Consider the following 15,071-nt stretch of genomic DNA (forward strand, 5'->3'; position numbering starts at 1 on the left):
ATGCTGACTGGCCAGGCCAGGGTTACATGGCTATCCCCAGAGCCACGGTCCGCCCTACCCAATCCATACAGACAGAAAGTGGAGAAGGGTGAATTCCCCCAAAGGAAACCAAGGTGTTGTTATGATAAGAAAGGGAAACAGATGCTGAGCAGGAAAAACAATTCCGCTAGGGTTCATCATTTGTCTACCCAGCACTCTACACGTCTTTCTTCCCAAGTAGTAATTTTAAAAATACTCCCCCTTATACCACTAGACACCAACTCATTCACTTCTGCCCAAAGGAAGATGGTCCAAAGCCAACTACTTCTGGGTTTAGCCCCAGGTCAGGGCTCTCTGAGTGATGTATGCACCCTTTTGTCAGGTCCAGGTGTGAGTCCTCATGGTCACACAACCTGTAGCTAAATAATAAATGTCATCAGCCCTGTGTACCTGGTGTGTCACAATGATCGGAAAGTCATCGGGTAACTGCAACTGAAAACCCTCATTGATAATGTGTGACCCCACTGTGGTCACTGGTCCATACACTATATCCCACCCTGCAGTTCGGAAATGTGATGTCATCCCTTCCTGGGGAATGGAGTACATTCCTCAACAAGCCCCCAGGCACACCCCGTGGAAAGCTATCCCTTGTCAACTCTGCACCTTGACCTCATCCGGGAAGGGCATCAGAGGACTTTTCCTTCCTGGGGTCTGTGCACATTAGCAGCTCATTAGCCATTGTTACGGTGGGGCAGGGATGGGGCTGGGGCTGGGGAATCTAGAATTGGCCTAGGGCTTCAGCAATCACAAGCCTTTATTTTTTCTGGACTTGAAATTTCTCTAGCAAAGCAGCATTCTGGAAACTTCCAAAGGGCTTTTATTCTTTCCCCTCCCTTCCTGAACGCTTCATTGCTGAAGCCATTAGAGGTAGACCCATTGCAGTGGCTCAGAGAAAGGTGTCTGAGCCCCAGCAGTTGTGAGGAAGGCATCCCTGGGAAGAAGCAGCCAGAAGTAGGGAATCAGCCTTCGAATGAAGAAGGTATGGCACCAGCGGCACGCAAAGGGCATCCACCCCAGGTCGGGGGATGACCTGACAGTGTGAGAGCAGAAGTCGGATGGAGAAGTAGGGTCCCTGCTGCTTGCGGGAAGTGGCCTGGCCTGGGGTGTCAGAGCCTAAGTGAGGTCAAGGGCATCTGGCAGAGGGATGGGCCAGTGCAGGGTATCAGAGCTTGTGCTGAGTGAAGAGGGTGTGGTGGGGATCGGTGTGGCCTGGTGAGGGACGTTACATTCCAAGCAGGATAAGGAGGACGTCCACATGCGGAGGCGGCGCTGGAGAAATGAGAGGAAGGCATCTGTGTGCGTGTGTGTACGCGAGCATGCGCGTGTGTCCACTGAGAAGGCCTGGGAACAGCAGCACCTCTTGCCTACAGACCTTGGAACCAGGGTTCCTTGGAGAAATGGCTGCTTCCCATTCTCAGGTGGAGAAAGTACAAGATGATCCCGGAATGTTTTTTTCCAGAAAGCAATGAGGTACTCAAAAAATGATGGGATCTTGTAAAAACTGATAGAGAAGCTAGCTTGAATGCACTCCCAGACAAGGGAGCATCAGAATAAATAATGAGAGCAACAATTTGCTGAAAAAAAGAGAAAAAAAGAAAACCATTAGTCTACATGGATACAGATAAAGGATAAACCTATAGAAAGTTTGATGGGGCATGGGATATTTACAAATGTTTAAAGTACCTCTTCACATATTAAGCCCTCAATTAATGATATTTACCACAAGGATGAGCAGATGCTTATCAATTACAAAGGGGAGAAGAGGAACTTTGCAGTGGAGAATGCTGGCAGACACCCTCTTAATCCAGTGATCAAAGTGGATACCATCAGATACAGGAGAATGGAAATAGTGTGTCACCTTATAGTGTACAATGAGAAAACCAATTACCTCCTCTGTGATGTTCCTGTCAGAGGGACTGCCTGAGTTTAATTGTGAGAAAATTTCAGACAAACCAAAATCAGGAGACATTCTGCAAGAGAAATGGACTGTACTCTTCAAAAATGTCAAGATCAGACTTCCCTGGTGGTGCAGTGGTTAAGAATCCACCTGCCAATGCAGGGGACACGGGTTCGAGCCCTGGTCCGGGAAGATCCCACATGCCACAGAGCAATTAAGCCCGTGCACCACAGCTGCTGAGCTTGCATTCTAAAGCCCGCAAGCCACAACTACTGAGCCTGCATGGGGAAACTACTGAAGCCCGTGTGCCTAGAGCCCATGCTCTGCAACAAGAGAAGTCACCACAATGAGAAGCCCCCGCTTGCCGCAACTAGAGAAAACCCGCGTACAGCAACGAGGTCCCAACGCAGCCATCAATCAATCAATAAATTTATATTTTTAAAAATGTCAAGATCATGGCAAACAATAAAGGTTGAATATACTGGATTGAAGGAGACTAGAGAAGCAGGAAACTAAATGAGATGTGTGTTTCTGGAGTGAATGGTAGACACACCAAAATTATTATTATTTTTTTGCCATAAAGATCATTATTGAAACAACTGGGGAAATTTGAATAAAGACTGCAGATTAAATAGTAGTATTGTATAAATATTCGTTTCTTGATTTCTGTTTTGATTGTGGCAAGGTAAGGGAGGGAAGTCCTTGATTGTAGGAAATAGTAAAATATATGCGGATAGTGGGGCACGGGTCAGAAACTTATCTTCAAATGCTACAGTAAAGAGAAAGTTCTTTGTAACTTCTGTGTAAGTTTGTGATTATGATTGGGAGAATCTGCAGTCATTTTTTTGTGGCCCTTTTTTTCAATCAAATAAAATATCATGGCTGTTTTTTTTTCAGTGTACCACAATGTCCAAAATAGAACTCTTATTTCCTTAGATATACTCCCTCCTATCTCAGAAAACGGCCCCAAACATCCACCCTCTTGCTTAAGGCAAAAGCCTAGGAGTCATCCCGATTCCTCTCTTTCTCTCCGCCAGAAAGTCCTAGCAAGTCCACCTCCGGAGCAGATGTTAAACCCGTTCATTTTCCATTACTGCTACCACCTCTCTAATACAAGCCACCACGTCTGTGGGTCTGTGAAGGAGGTGTTCATAGAGAGGCCAATGGGAGACTATTACCTTTGTGTATTCTACAGCCAAGTGTCAGGCAATGGGCTTGAGGCTGTGGTTGGTCAGAAGGACACCGACGGTCAGCTGGACTTGAGTGGAGGAGAAAAAAGACGTGATGAACTCGCCCAGCCTCTCTGCATTTGTCCATCCCTGCAGCTGATGGCAAAAAGTCCTCAATAAAGCAATGAGCACTGCATCACTTCTGCCTTCAAATCTCATACAAGTTCTTCTTTTGGCCAACTCTAATTGGAACTATATATAGAAGGGAGTTCTGCGAAACAGTAACCAAGTGGACAGAAAGCATTTCCATCACGACATCCTCTGACCATCCAATCTAAAGTTCTCACCTGGTCCTACTCTGTCACATCACCCCATTATAATTCTCTGGGTGGCATGTATGGCCAGCTGCTGTTGTCTAATTTGTTTATTGTGGAGTTCCCCACTAGAAAGTTGGCTCAGGAGAGCATGGATCTTATCTGTCCCGGTGCCTACTTGATATCCAGGACCTAGAACAGAGTAGCACATGGAGTTGAATAAATGTCCCTCGCTACCTTGCCTTTGACAATTCCTTATTTTGGGATCTGTTACAACACCCTACTTCCACATGCTGATTTCTTTTATTAAATAGGAATTAATAGAATTCTTTTGGTTTAGAGTAAAAAAAAAATGTTTACTTAGACTTAAGTAAAGGGGAATATATTGGTTCGTGGAATGGAAAAGTCCAGGACTCTTTCAGGTACGGCTGGATCCAGGGTGCTCACATGTCACTGAGATTCGCTGTGCTTCTTGTGCTTTTGTTTCCATCTCGGGCAAGCTTTCTCCTCAGGTGGCACCTTTTCTCATGGGTTCAGTGAGAATAGAGTTTCTTTTTGCCAGTAGTTTCAATGAAAGTTCTGAGAGCAGGAGGGGAATCCTCCCTCTGACTCCGGCCCCCATCCCCAAAAAGGTGCCGTTGAGAGAAGGAAGGAAAATGAAAGCCAGCTGGGCAGATACATTTGTTCACTACAGATTTGTTGTGAGGATCAAGAGATGATATTTTAAAGTTTATGACATGTAGTAAGCCCTCAGTTATGATGGCTACTACAACAATAATATTGTCATGTAATTATTATTGCTGCGTGAAAGCATGTTGTACACTTCAGGGTACCAAACCGATGTTGGATGTCATTATCTCCTTCGGAGTTCGTGGGTTTAGACAGTTCAGGAGCGGAGGGGAGGAGAAGGGCTCCTTTCCCATGCCCCAAGGGAGGTGGGGTTTTCTGTCTGGGCAGCAGGGTTGGAAGGAAGGCTGGTCCTCCTGTGGTTCTCAGGATGGCCACTTGGTGGCAGCCTTAGCCCATACTGCTCCTGTTCCCAGCACCTTCCCAGTTTGACTAGCCTGCTCATCTGGGCATTCCCGGGAACCTCAGGGTCCCCAGCCCTTCTCAAACCTCCTGCTTGAGACTCTCCCTTGTGCTGGAGATGGGGGCTACGTGTACATAGATGCGATGCCCACAGAGGATCTCCGTGGTTCCTTGGTGTGTCAGGGTTGCAGTGTGAGTGCAGGGAAGCTTTGGGAGTTGGGGGCATCTCCACCAGGAGTTCCCAGGACTGGCAAGAGGCTGGGTGTGGGGCTTCCCTGGTGGCGCAGTGGTTGAGAGTCCGCCTGCCGATGCAGGGGACACGGGTTCGTGCCCCGGTCCGGGAAGATCCCACATGCCGCGGAGCGGCTGGGCCCGTGAGCCATGGCCGCTGAGCCTGCGCGTCCGGAGCCTGTTGCTCCGCAACGGGAGAGCCCACAACAGTGAGAAGCCCGCGTACCGCAAAAAAAAAAAAAAAAAAAAAAAGAAAAGAAAAAGAGGCTGGGTGTGTATTTGGTGAATAGCCTGGGTAAGGGACTCCAGTGGACATTTGTCATGTTCAGGTTGCCAAGCACTTGTCGAGCATCCTTGCTCTATTGGAGGAAGGTCTAGCCTTCTGAGTCCTAACCCGCCCAAAAGTTGAAGCCTGAGAACTCATCCCCCAGGCTTCTTTGTGGCTACCAGCTGGTCGTAGGTGAGACCCAGAGCCCTGTGACCAGACTCACGGACGTGAGACCCAGTCTGGAGATGAGAACAGCATGAGGAGAGAAGTTCTGCCATTTTTCTTGCAGAGAGTACAGAGGCGTTGGCTTTCTCTTGGAGGTGAGGGGCAGTTGGTAGCAGCTGAAGGCCAGGTGCCTGACCTGGATGTGGCATTGCTTAGGGGAGAGTGGGTAGTGGCAGATTTCTCATCAGGCCAGCTCTGCAGTTTCGTCACGGGCGTTGCTTTTGGAAGCTTGGTCTAAAGCCCTGTTCTCCAGGCCTCCCACAATGGTGTGAGTCATTCAGTCTCCTTTTGTAAAATCCTGTTTAAGATTAATCCACCAGAATCAGCTTTAGTTGCTTGTAGCTAAGAACCCAGACTAATGTAAGTGCTAACACTGATTTATCACATGCAAGGCCTCTTTTAAATTGCAAATACTTCTATGAGGTAGGAATTCTCATTTTATACATATAAGCAAAACATACTCAGAGAGGTTAAGTGCTTTGCCCATGCTCACACAGCATGGGACCAGAGCCTCCAGTCCAATGTAAGGTATGTTGATCTCTGGAGTCCATGATCTTTCCACTGTGCCAGGCTCTTTGCCATCAGGTCAGGGACATTATCGGTACCTCCAGTACCCAGCTCAGTGCCTGACACATAGTAGGTGCTCAATAAATATCCGACCTTAATAAATACTGAACAAATGAGTAAATGGAAATGCCACAGTCTTTTTTCTTGGAGTGTGGTCGAGCTTGGAGCATCTTTGGGGTAGAGACAAGTCCTGGTAAAATGCCAGGTGAAACTTATCTTGGAAAGTCTCAACCCTCCTGAGAGCCCTGGCTCCTCCTGGCTCCAGCCCCTCTGCTCCGTCTGGAACTTAACTGTCTATCCCCAAAGGTGAATTCGAACAATGGCTGCGATCACGTTGACAGTTTGCTTCCTCCACATTCAGTGGCGGCAGGAGTGCAGAGTCGCTGCTATCAAAGGAATAGAGAATTTGAACAGAATCATCTGTGCCTCTGATGCCTCAATCTCCTCTCCTTGTGTCTGAGGAGTGGCTGCCCAGCCTCTATTAAGGACCTGACTGTCCTCTTCTAGGGCTACTCTGAGACAGTAGTGTTCCTCTGGTTTGTAAAGCCAGGTTCCCTATAATGCTGGTTCTGCATGAGCCCACAGGAGTATCACATGTGACGCCCACTCCACCCCCCTTTCTTTCACTTGTTAGGTTTTTTAAAAAATTTAATTAAAAAAATTTTAATTCAAGTATAGCTAATTTCCAATGTGGTGTTAGTTTCAAGTGTATAGCAAAGTGATTCAGTTATACACACACACACGTACACACACACACGTATATTCTTTTTCAGATTCTTTTCCATTACAGTTTATTACAAGATATTGAGTACAGTTCCCTATGCTATACAGTAGGTACTAGTTTACCTATTTTGTATATAATGGTATGCATATGTTAATCCCAAACTCCTAATTTATCTCTCCCCACGGCCGATATCCCCTTTGGTAACCATAAGTTTGTTTTCTATATCTCTGAGCCTATTTCTGTTTTGTAAATAAGTTCATTTGTATCACTTTTTTGGATTCCACATATAAGGAATATCATATGATATTTGTCTTTCTCTGACTTACTTCACTCAGTATGATAATCTCTAGATCCATCCATTTTGTTACAAATGGCATTATTCCATTCTTTTTTATGGCTTAGTAATATTCCATTTTATAAATATAAATATATATATATATATATATATATATATATATATATATATATATATATATACACCACATCTTCTTTATCCATTCATCTATTGATGGGCATATAGGTTGCTACCATGTCCTGACTATTGTAAATAGTGCTGCCGTGAACATTGGGGTGCATGTATCTTTTCAAAGTAGAGTTTTCTCTGGATATAGGCCCAGGACCCATTCTCTTTTTTTTTGTGGTACGCGGGCCTCTCACTGTTGTGGCCTCTCCCGTTGCGGAGCACAGGCTCCGGACGCGCAGGCTCAGCGACCGTGGTTCACGGGCCCAGCCGCTCCGTGACATGTGGGATCTTCCCGGACCGGGGCACGAACCCACGTCCCCTGCATCGGCAAGTGGGCTCTCAACCACTGCGCCACCAGGGAAGCCCCCATTCTCTTTTTTAATTGATAAGCCTTCAGATTTGTGAAGGCAGCCACTTGAAGTCTCCTGTATTCAGTCCCACGCCCTCCCACTTGCTCCCAGGTTTTCTTCCTCAAGTGAAACACATACACCTCCTCCGCATGCGCCTCCTCAGACGTGGATTTGCGTTCTTTCCCCCTCCAGTGGTTCTGCCCTAGACACACCCCACTGGCCTGTGCTTCTTCTCGGATGTGATGAGAGATCTTGTGGTATGAAAGCTGTACCACAAGTGTGGTCTGCCCAGGCCAGGGTGGAGTGTTGGCTCACGTGTTCCTCGCTATGGGTACCTTATGACTGGGTTCAGATTCTGACTCTGCCTTTTACTGGCTGTGTGACTTTGGGCAAGTTAGGAAACCTCTCTGTGCCTCAGTTTCTCCATTTGTAAAATGGGTTTATAACAATAATATCTACTTCATAGAATTATTATAAAGACTAACAGAGTAAATATTTAAGTTAATTAGAACAGCAGCTGACATAGTATTCGAGAAGTGTGAAGCAAAAGTAAATACAAGAGTCAGTGTCAATATCACAAGTATTGTTGAATGTCTACACTGCATCACCTCTCATACTGACTTTATAACCAATTAAAAATCCATTGTCTTTTTCTTCCTTTCTCAAAACACAGGCTCTGCTGCTAAGCCCCATCCTGTCAGCACATGCTTCAGCAGTTGGATTTCAGGGAGTGTGCAGGAGTTCACATCTATTCCTCGGACACGACATCATGTTGGTTGCTCCTTGTCTCAAACGGCTGGCTTGCTGGGATGCTAACTCTGCCTTCCAGCATGTGTGAAGTGTGCTGAGCCGCGGGCAGTGTCTTGCTGACTCCAGACACCCGACTGTGTCTGCAGCCCTTCCTGTCTGTCCCTGCGATACCGCAGAGCCTCCTGAAGAAGCTCCTCGCTGCCCTTAGCGGGACGGGCTGGGCCCTCAGGCCAGGCGCCCACGGTGGGGATGTTGAAGCGAGATGATCCCCAGACACCCGCCTTCCAGCCTTTCTCCACCTGCGGTCTCAGGGCCAGCTAAAATGGAATCCCGCCACCCCAGACCTGCAGCCTCAGGATCTGGGATCCAGTAATGTGCAGTTTATACGGTGTCTCAGGAGACCCAGAAGGCTGGCCAAGGGGATGATGGAGGAGCTCGGCCAAGCGTGGCTGCGGACGAGTGCCGCCACTGACCTCCCAGCCTGGGCGGGGTGGGGCGGGGGTGGCTCCCCGGGGGAGACCCTCTCCTTGTCTCTACAGACCCGCTTTCTTTCCTCCTTCAGCATGAAGACACAGAGTATGGCAGGACCTGTGGGCTGGATTCCTGGGCTCCAAAGTCTGGACCCCTGAGAAATTTAACCCCCTCTCAGCCCAAGAGCTCGTCAAAGCTTCTTCCTCATGTTCACTGTCGCATTTCCAGCAGGCTGCTGATGGCCATCGTGACAAGAAGTGCTCTAAGCAGACAGACCCTGTGGCTTTCCTTGCTCTGGGCTAGGCTTGACAGCCAAGCGCCTGGGCTCACCTGCTCAGGAAGACGCAACTGCACAGTGCTGTCCCCGGCAGGCCAACACACCGACACCCGGACCTGGGGACCGGGAGGCCTTCACAGACCACACCAGCCTGTTCTCTCGCCTTCTGTTTGCTCTTACCAGCCTCCCATTCCAGAGATTCTCCCCTTAGAGGAAACTCCACAGAAGGAGGTTCCTGGGCTAGCTTGGTCAGTCCTGCCGTCAGATTACTGTGGGTTTGAGTAACAGGATGGGGTCAACCCAGCTGCGATGTTCTTGCCTTTCATGATCCCCTAACCCGAGTCTTCCCAGCCTGGCTCCATCGTGGAGGGGCTGCTCACTGGCTGGACTTGGTTACCAGCCTGGAGGAAGGTGATCAGGGACTGGGACAGGCAGAGCAGACCCTTTCCAGCCACATGTGAGCCCTTTGACCAGACACTTCCCTGGTCCCTAGGGTGGACTTCTTCAAGACTGAGTGGCACTGCTGTGTGGTTCAAGTTCAAAGGCATCTTCCCTGGCCAGGTACAGACCCTGTCTGCACTTACACACACACACACACACACACACACACACTCACATACACACATACACATGAACATGGGCAGGGAACCATGGCTCGTGTCCATATAGATATGTTCGCTTCATTCATGCATTCATTCACTCCATGATTCGTGAAGCAGACCAGTACCAACCTCCTACTTTGTGGCAGGTGCTTTTTGAGGTGCCAAGATAAAGTAGCGAATAAGATACACAGAACCTGCCCTGGAGAAGTTTAGAACCAGAGGGAAAGAGAAGCATTAACTTAGAGATTTAAAAAAGTGTGGGGTTATGTTAGCTATGGACACCAGCTAAAGCACGAGAATAGAACCCTGAAGACCCTCTTCAGGGTCAGGTGCAACCCCTTGGGCTGTGAGATCTTGGGGGCATCTGAAAGATCCTGTGTGAGGGGCTGGGTGACAGCAGCTGCTTACAATAGCGAAGAAGCATTTCAATATTTTAACAACCTGATACAACTGTGCTTGCGAGTGCCAGCTGTATACTGGCCCTGGAGAGAACATCGAACAGGGGAGTATGCAACCTGGATCAGGTGTCAGGAGAGACTTACCTGATCAGGAGATATTTAAGCCAAGACTTGAGGATGAAGTCAAAGTAAAGGATTAGTGGGCATTGCGGGTGCTGGAGGGGATTCCAGAGAAAGTAAGAAACGCTTGGACATGCCAGGACCCGTAAGTGAGAAACAGCCTGGCATAATTAAGGAAATACAATTTTTTTCCACTAACTCTGGCACATGGAGCATGAAGGGAAAATCACTGTGATGGGCTTGGAGATTAACACGATTAGGGGTCGTGTCAGCAACACTGAGAGGGCTGAGGTCTTAGTTTGATGGAGATTATATCTCTACCACCCCATGGCATGGCACATTGAAGGAGAAATTGAGTTCAACGTTGGAAAAAAAAATTCATTTCATATTCTTTCGAGAGTCTGACCCAAGACGCAAGCCTGCCAGCCGAGAAAGACTCTGAGTACATGGAACACGTGCTGCTTCACGTTTTGAGGTCTCTGCTTCATGCCAGGTCCTCAGAGACCTGAGGATATCCATATCAAACAGCCTTCCTCCTTCGTGACCTGCTGGCATCCTTTCCTCACTGCGTATTTCTTACCACACTCAGCCTGGACTCATATATTTATTTAGGTGTAAGCTCCGTGAAACGGGGGTCATTGTTTCCCCAGCATCTACCACAGTCATGGCCTTGGGGCCAGTGCTCAGTGACGTTTGTGGAATGGATCTCGAATGGATAAAGAAAGACCCCACGAAAGGCAGAGGGAAGGGCCAGCACCCAGGGATGGAGATAGCCTTTAGGAAGGGGAAATGCTGCTTCCTCATATGGGAGCCAAGAGATGGTGGGGGGGAGGGGAAGGGGACGGGGGGTTGTAGGTTTTGTGTGGGTGCTTGAGGTTTCTCCTTCCTGCCAACTGTACTTTTCCTTTAGGAGAAGGAAGCAAGACCATAAGCTGAGATGGAAGGCGTGGCTGAGGGAGGGGTTGGTTTGGGGAACGTGAAGACATTTTGTAACCTATCAACGAGTTGCTGAGAAGTATCCGTAAGATTGTCCAGCAGTGCTAGTGTCAGAGTCTAGTTGAGAGGGACTTACCTATTGGTACTATTGTGACTGATTACCTGGTTTCTCTCCAAAGGCGGCCAGCTGTCCGGGGGTGAGCAAAGAGCCGGCAGCCAGATGATTTTCCGGGTCTGGAGTTTTTCAAGAGAGACGCAAAGTGAGAACATCGAGGCGAAGGAGTGTTGGAATTTTGGGAACGAGTGGTTGACGTGCTGGACCAGGGAACGGAGACGAGGAGGTCAAGCTGCGTGTTGGAAGGGCTGTCTGCATAAAGCACGGAAGTCAGCCAGGGCGACGGAGGAGCTCCAGGGGAGAGGAAGATCCTGAGCAAACGGCAAGGCTTCGACATGTGAGAGGCACAGTCCGGAGACTGCACACGGCAGGGACAGCCTGGAATCAGATGGAATCAGATGGTCTTTCACCTCGTCGGTGCGAGCTTGTTCCTCCGCCGACCCCCTGTGTAAATGCCGTCGTTCTAAGTGCCAGATAAAGAGTCATTCAGTTTCTTCCCTGACATAGAGCTGCCTGTGAATTTTCTTTTCCAGGTTCCATGCTTGGTTCTCTCCTCCTCTTCATCTATATGCGTTCCTGGGTGACCTCACCAAGTGCCAGGGTTTTAAACCCAAGCTCTGTGCTGACAGCTCCTACCTGTGTCTCCAGACACTCGAGCTTCAGTCTATCCAAAATCTCCACTAGGGTGTGCGCGTGGATCTCGGACTTAAAGTGTCCAGAACCAGAGTCTGCATCCCCAAACTCTGCTTCTTCTTTACTCCTTTTAGAGAGTAAATGGCAAACTCACCTTTTCAATGGTTTCGGCCCCCAGATCTGGAAGTCATCCTTGATGCCACTCTCAAATCCACATCCAATCTATTATCCATTTTTGACAGTTTGACCTTCAGCAGAGCCAGAATCTGGCCACTGGCCACTTCCACTCGATCCAGCTTGCCCCACACACTCCATCTTGTCTCATCTACATCATTGCCTCCTAACTGGTACCCTTACTTCCTCTCTTCCCCTGCTGTGGTCTATTCTCTACCCAGCAGCCAGAGTGACAATTTTAAAACTTAAAAGTCATGTCAGTCTTCTGCTAAAAATTTTCCTTTGCCTTTCCATCTTAGTTGAAGAAAAAGCCAAAATTCTAACCATAGTCTACAGACCCTATGTGGTCTAGCTGTGGATACTACTGACTTATCTCCTACCTCTTCAGCCTCTGTCCTACACCATCCCTTGCTCTCCGCTCCGGCCACACTGCCCTCCTTGCTCTTTATCAAACACACCAGGCAAGTCCTTACCTCAGGACCTTTGCACTTGCTGTTCTCGCTGCCTGAGATATCTTCGTTCAGATACTTGCACAGTTCAGTAGCTCACTTCTTTCAGGTCACTGCCCCATGTCATCATTTCAGAGAAGACTACTCTGACCTCCCCCCTCACCTGGACTTATTGTTGTCCATAGGACTGACCACTCCCTGATTTAGCCGTGATAGGCTAAATAACGTTATGGTAACAGATCCCAAGGTGAAGTGGCTTATAACATAAAGGGTTATCCAGTGGTATGCTGAAGTCAGCTTGTACTGGATCAGAAGAGCCAATTGTTAAATTTTCAGGAAATTTAAGTCAGTGTTAAGCACGGTCATTATTAAAAGTTAAATTACATACACTTCCAATTAACAAACATTAAAAATGAGGGCAGTACCTACTCAAAACACATCAGATCTCCATTGTTTTACAACATTTTACTATTATTATTAATGTATATGAAGTTTATTATTATTACTCCATATTATGATGACCCCTGTGCTTGAGGTTATCTATGTCTTTTTTATTTGTATTGTGGAAATACTAATATATAGTATGTGCTATTGTGCACTTCTACCTAACTCCTCACGCAGTGATGACATGCAGAAATCAGCCATATTGGGAATATTTACACACCCCTGAAATCAGTAAGGCTACAAATCAGGGTTTGATTGTTTTTGTTCTCTCTGTGTGTGTTTGTCTAGACTTAAAAAAGTGATGGGGCAAATACTTATGATGCAGATTAAACTTCAAAGTGTGTCACGTCTGCAGCCATTACACCGTGAATAGCAGAAACTGAAGCAGTATTCAAACACTTACACCTGATTCGGCAAAGAGGTTGCTCACCACTGATAAATGAGTGAAGTTCTGACCCATAGGTCTTCATCGTGTCACTTTCGTCTTGCTTATTAACATAAGTGAATACATCAGGCAACATTCATGTTGGAAGTACGCTCATCCATCAGTTGCAGCCGTGGGTTGATTATGGATACAAGACTTCAGCAAAAATGAACCAAAGCATCTGTATTGATTGGGTACATGGCATTTCAGCATAGAGTAGTTTGTTTTACTATTTGTAAATTGCATTCCTTATATCAGCAAAGTTTCTAATAAACATACACACACACCACACACACACCCCGTACTTATATACCCACCCCTCCCCTCCTTCTTTGGAGAGCTGGTTGTTAAAACGTTCACTGGGTTGATCCCACATGCACACGCCACGCCCATCATGGGTCCTCTGTTCACACCCCTCACTCTGGGCCCAGGTGATGGTCCTTCTACCACGTGCACTGCTGCTGGCTGCTGTGGCAGGGGAGAGACCCACTGGCTTTCAAAGGCTCCACCTGGAAGGGACATGCACTCCCCTGCTCCTGTATCATTGTGGGAAGCAAGCCACGTGGCCACATCTACTGGAAGTGAAGAGAGAAGTGTAATCCTGTCAGGTGCTGGGAAGGAGCGGGGAGAACTGGAATGCGGGTGGACAGCCCAACGACTCCACAATGTACTAGGTTCCTGTCTAGAATCCTCAGCCCCACACGGAACACACATTCCACCGGAGAGTGTTTTGTTCACTGCTGTCTCTTGGAGCACCTTGAGACACTCAAGAAATGCTTAGTGAATCAGAGAGGAGACTAGCCTGAAGGAGGAAGGCTCTGGAAGCAAGCCCTCATGGATCAATGGAGAGGGTTACCCACATCCTGAGAAGCAATGTGCTCTTACAGCCCCTCACCCCACATGCAGCTGGAAATCCGTGGCACAGGAAGTCACGTAGATGCAGGTCGTTCTGTGCCATTTACACAGGCCCTAGGGCCAGGGGAGGGACAAACTCTGGGAGTGGCTGCAGATGCCACCCCAGGAGAGGGCTCCACTGCCCCAGGCTGAAACCAGCGTGAGGGCCATAGACCCGCAAGATGGTGTCACTCAGATTCGTGCAGGTGCAGGGTCGGCCCTGAGAAGGAGTTACATTTTGCTCCCTGGGCTCCTTGCTTGCCTCACCCTCGTCCTGGCCTCTTCCCCAGGAACTCCTGATTCCATAGTCTAATAGATGATCCCAACTCTACTGGCTGCTGCTTCCCAACACAGCCAGACAGCAGCGTATGCAAGAGAATTCTGAGCTGAGGCAAAGTTTTCTTCACTCTCTGTCTAGCTCAGAGGTTTCAGTAAATCCCAGGGGTTGAATTAAGGCTCCACGAGCTGAATGGGATGACAAAGGAATAAGGAGAGGCATCACGTATTCTAGAATAGCCTCATGCATCTACCTCGGCATTGGCACCTTGGAGCTCAGGTGTGCACTGTTATTCCAGGTGGGTTTGATGTTATCATACACCAGGGAGGCGACAGCTCTACTCCCATTCGTTGAGCACCTACTATGTGCCAAGTCTTTCCCATATGCTGCTTCGTTCATTACCCAGCACCCCAACTCTAACAGCTTGGTATTTCCTGTTTGTCAAAAGAGGAAACTGAGTCTGGAGGAGATTAGGTAACTCTTCCAAGGTCAACAGGGAAGTGGCAGAACCAGGATTTGAATGCAGTCTTTCTGAATCTGATGTCTGGCCCTTCTCGACGAGGACTCCTCTAACAACCTGAGAGAAAAGACTAAAAACTATCATTCAGGCAACATGAACTCAAGACCCTGGGTTTAAATGAGGTAAAAAAAAAAAAAAAATACCAGAGGCATTTCCACATTTGATTCACATGCCAGACTTCCACGGATCTGAAATAAATCCCAGTTGGACCACAAGAGCTTTTTTTTTTCTTTCAATTTTTATTGAACACAAGTATTCTGACAGAATGCAAAGTCAAAATTCTCAGTTAGTACTCAGTATTTACACCAGTG

This window comes from Grampus griseus, assembly GCF_964374135.1.
Source record: "Grampus griseus genome assembly, chromosome: 8".
NCBI classification, from domain to species: Eukaryota; Metazoa; Chordata; class Mammalia; order Artiodactyla; family Delphinidae; genus Grampus; species Grampus griseus.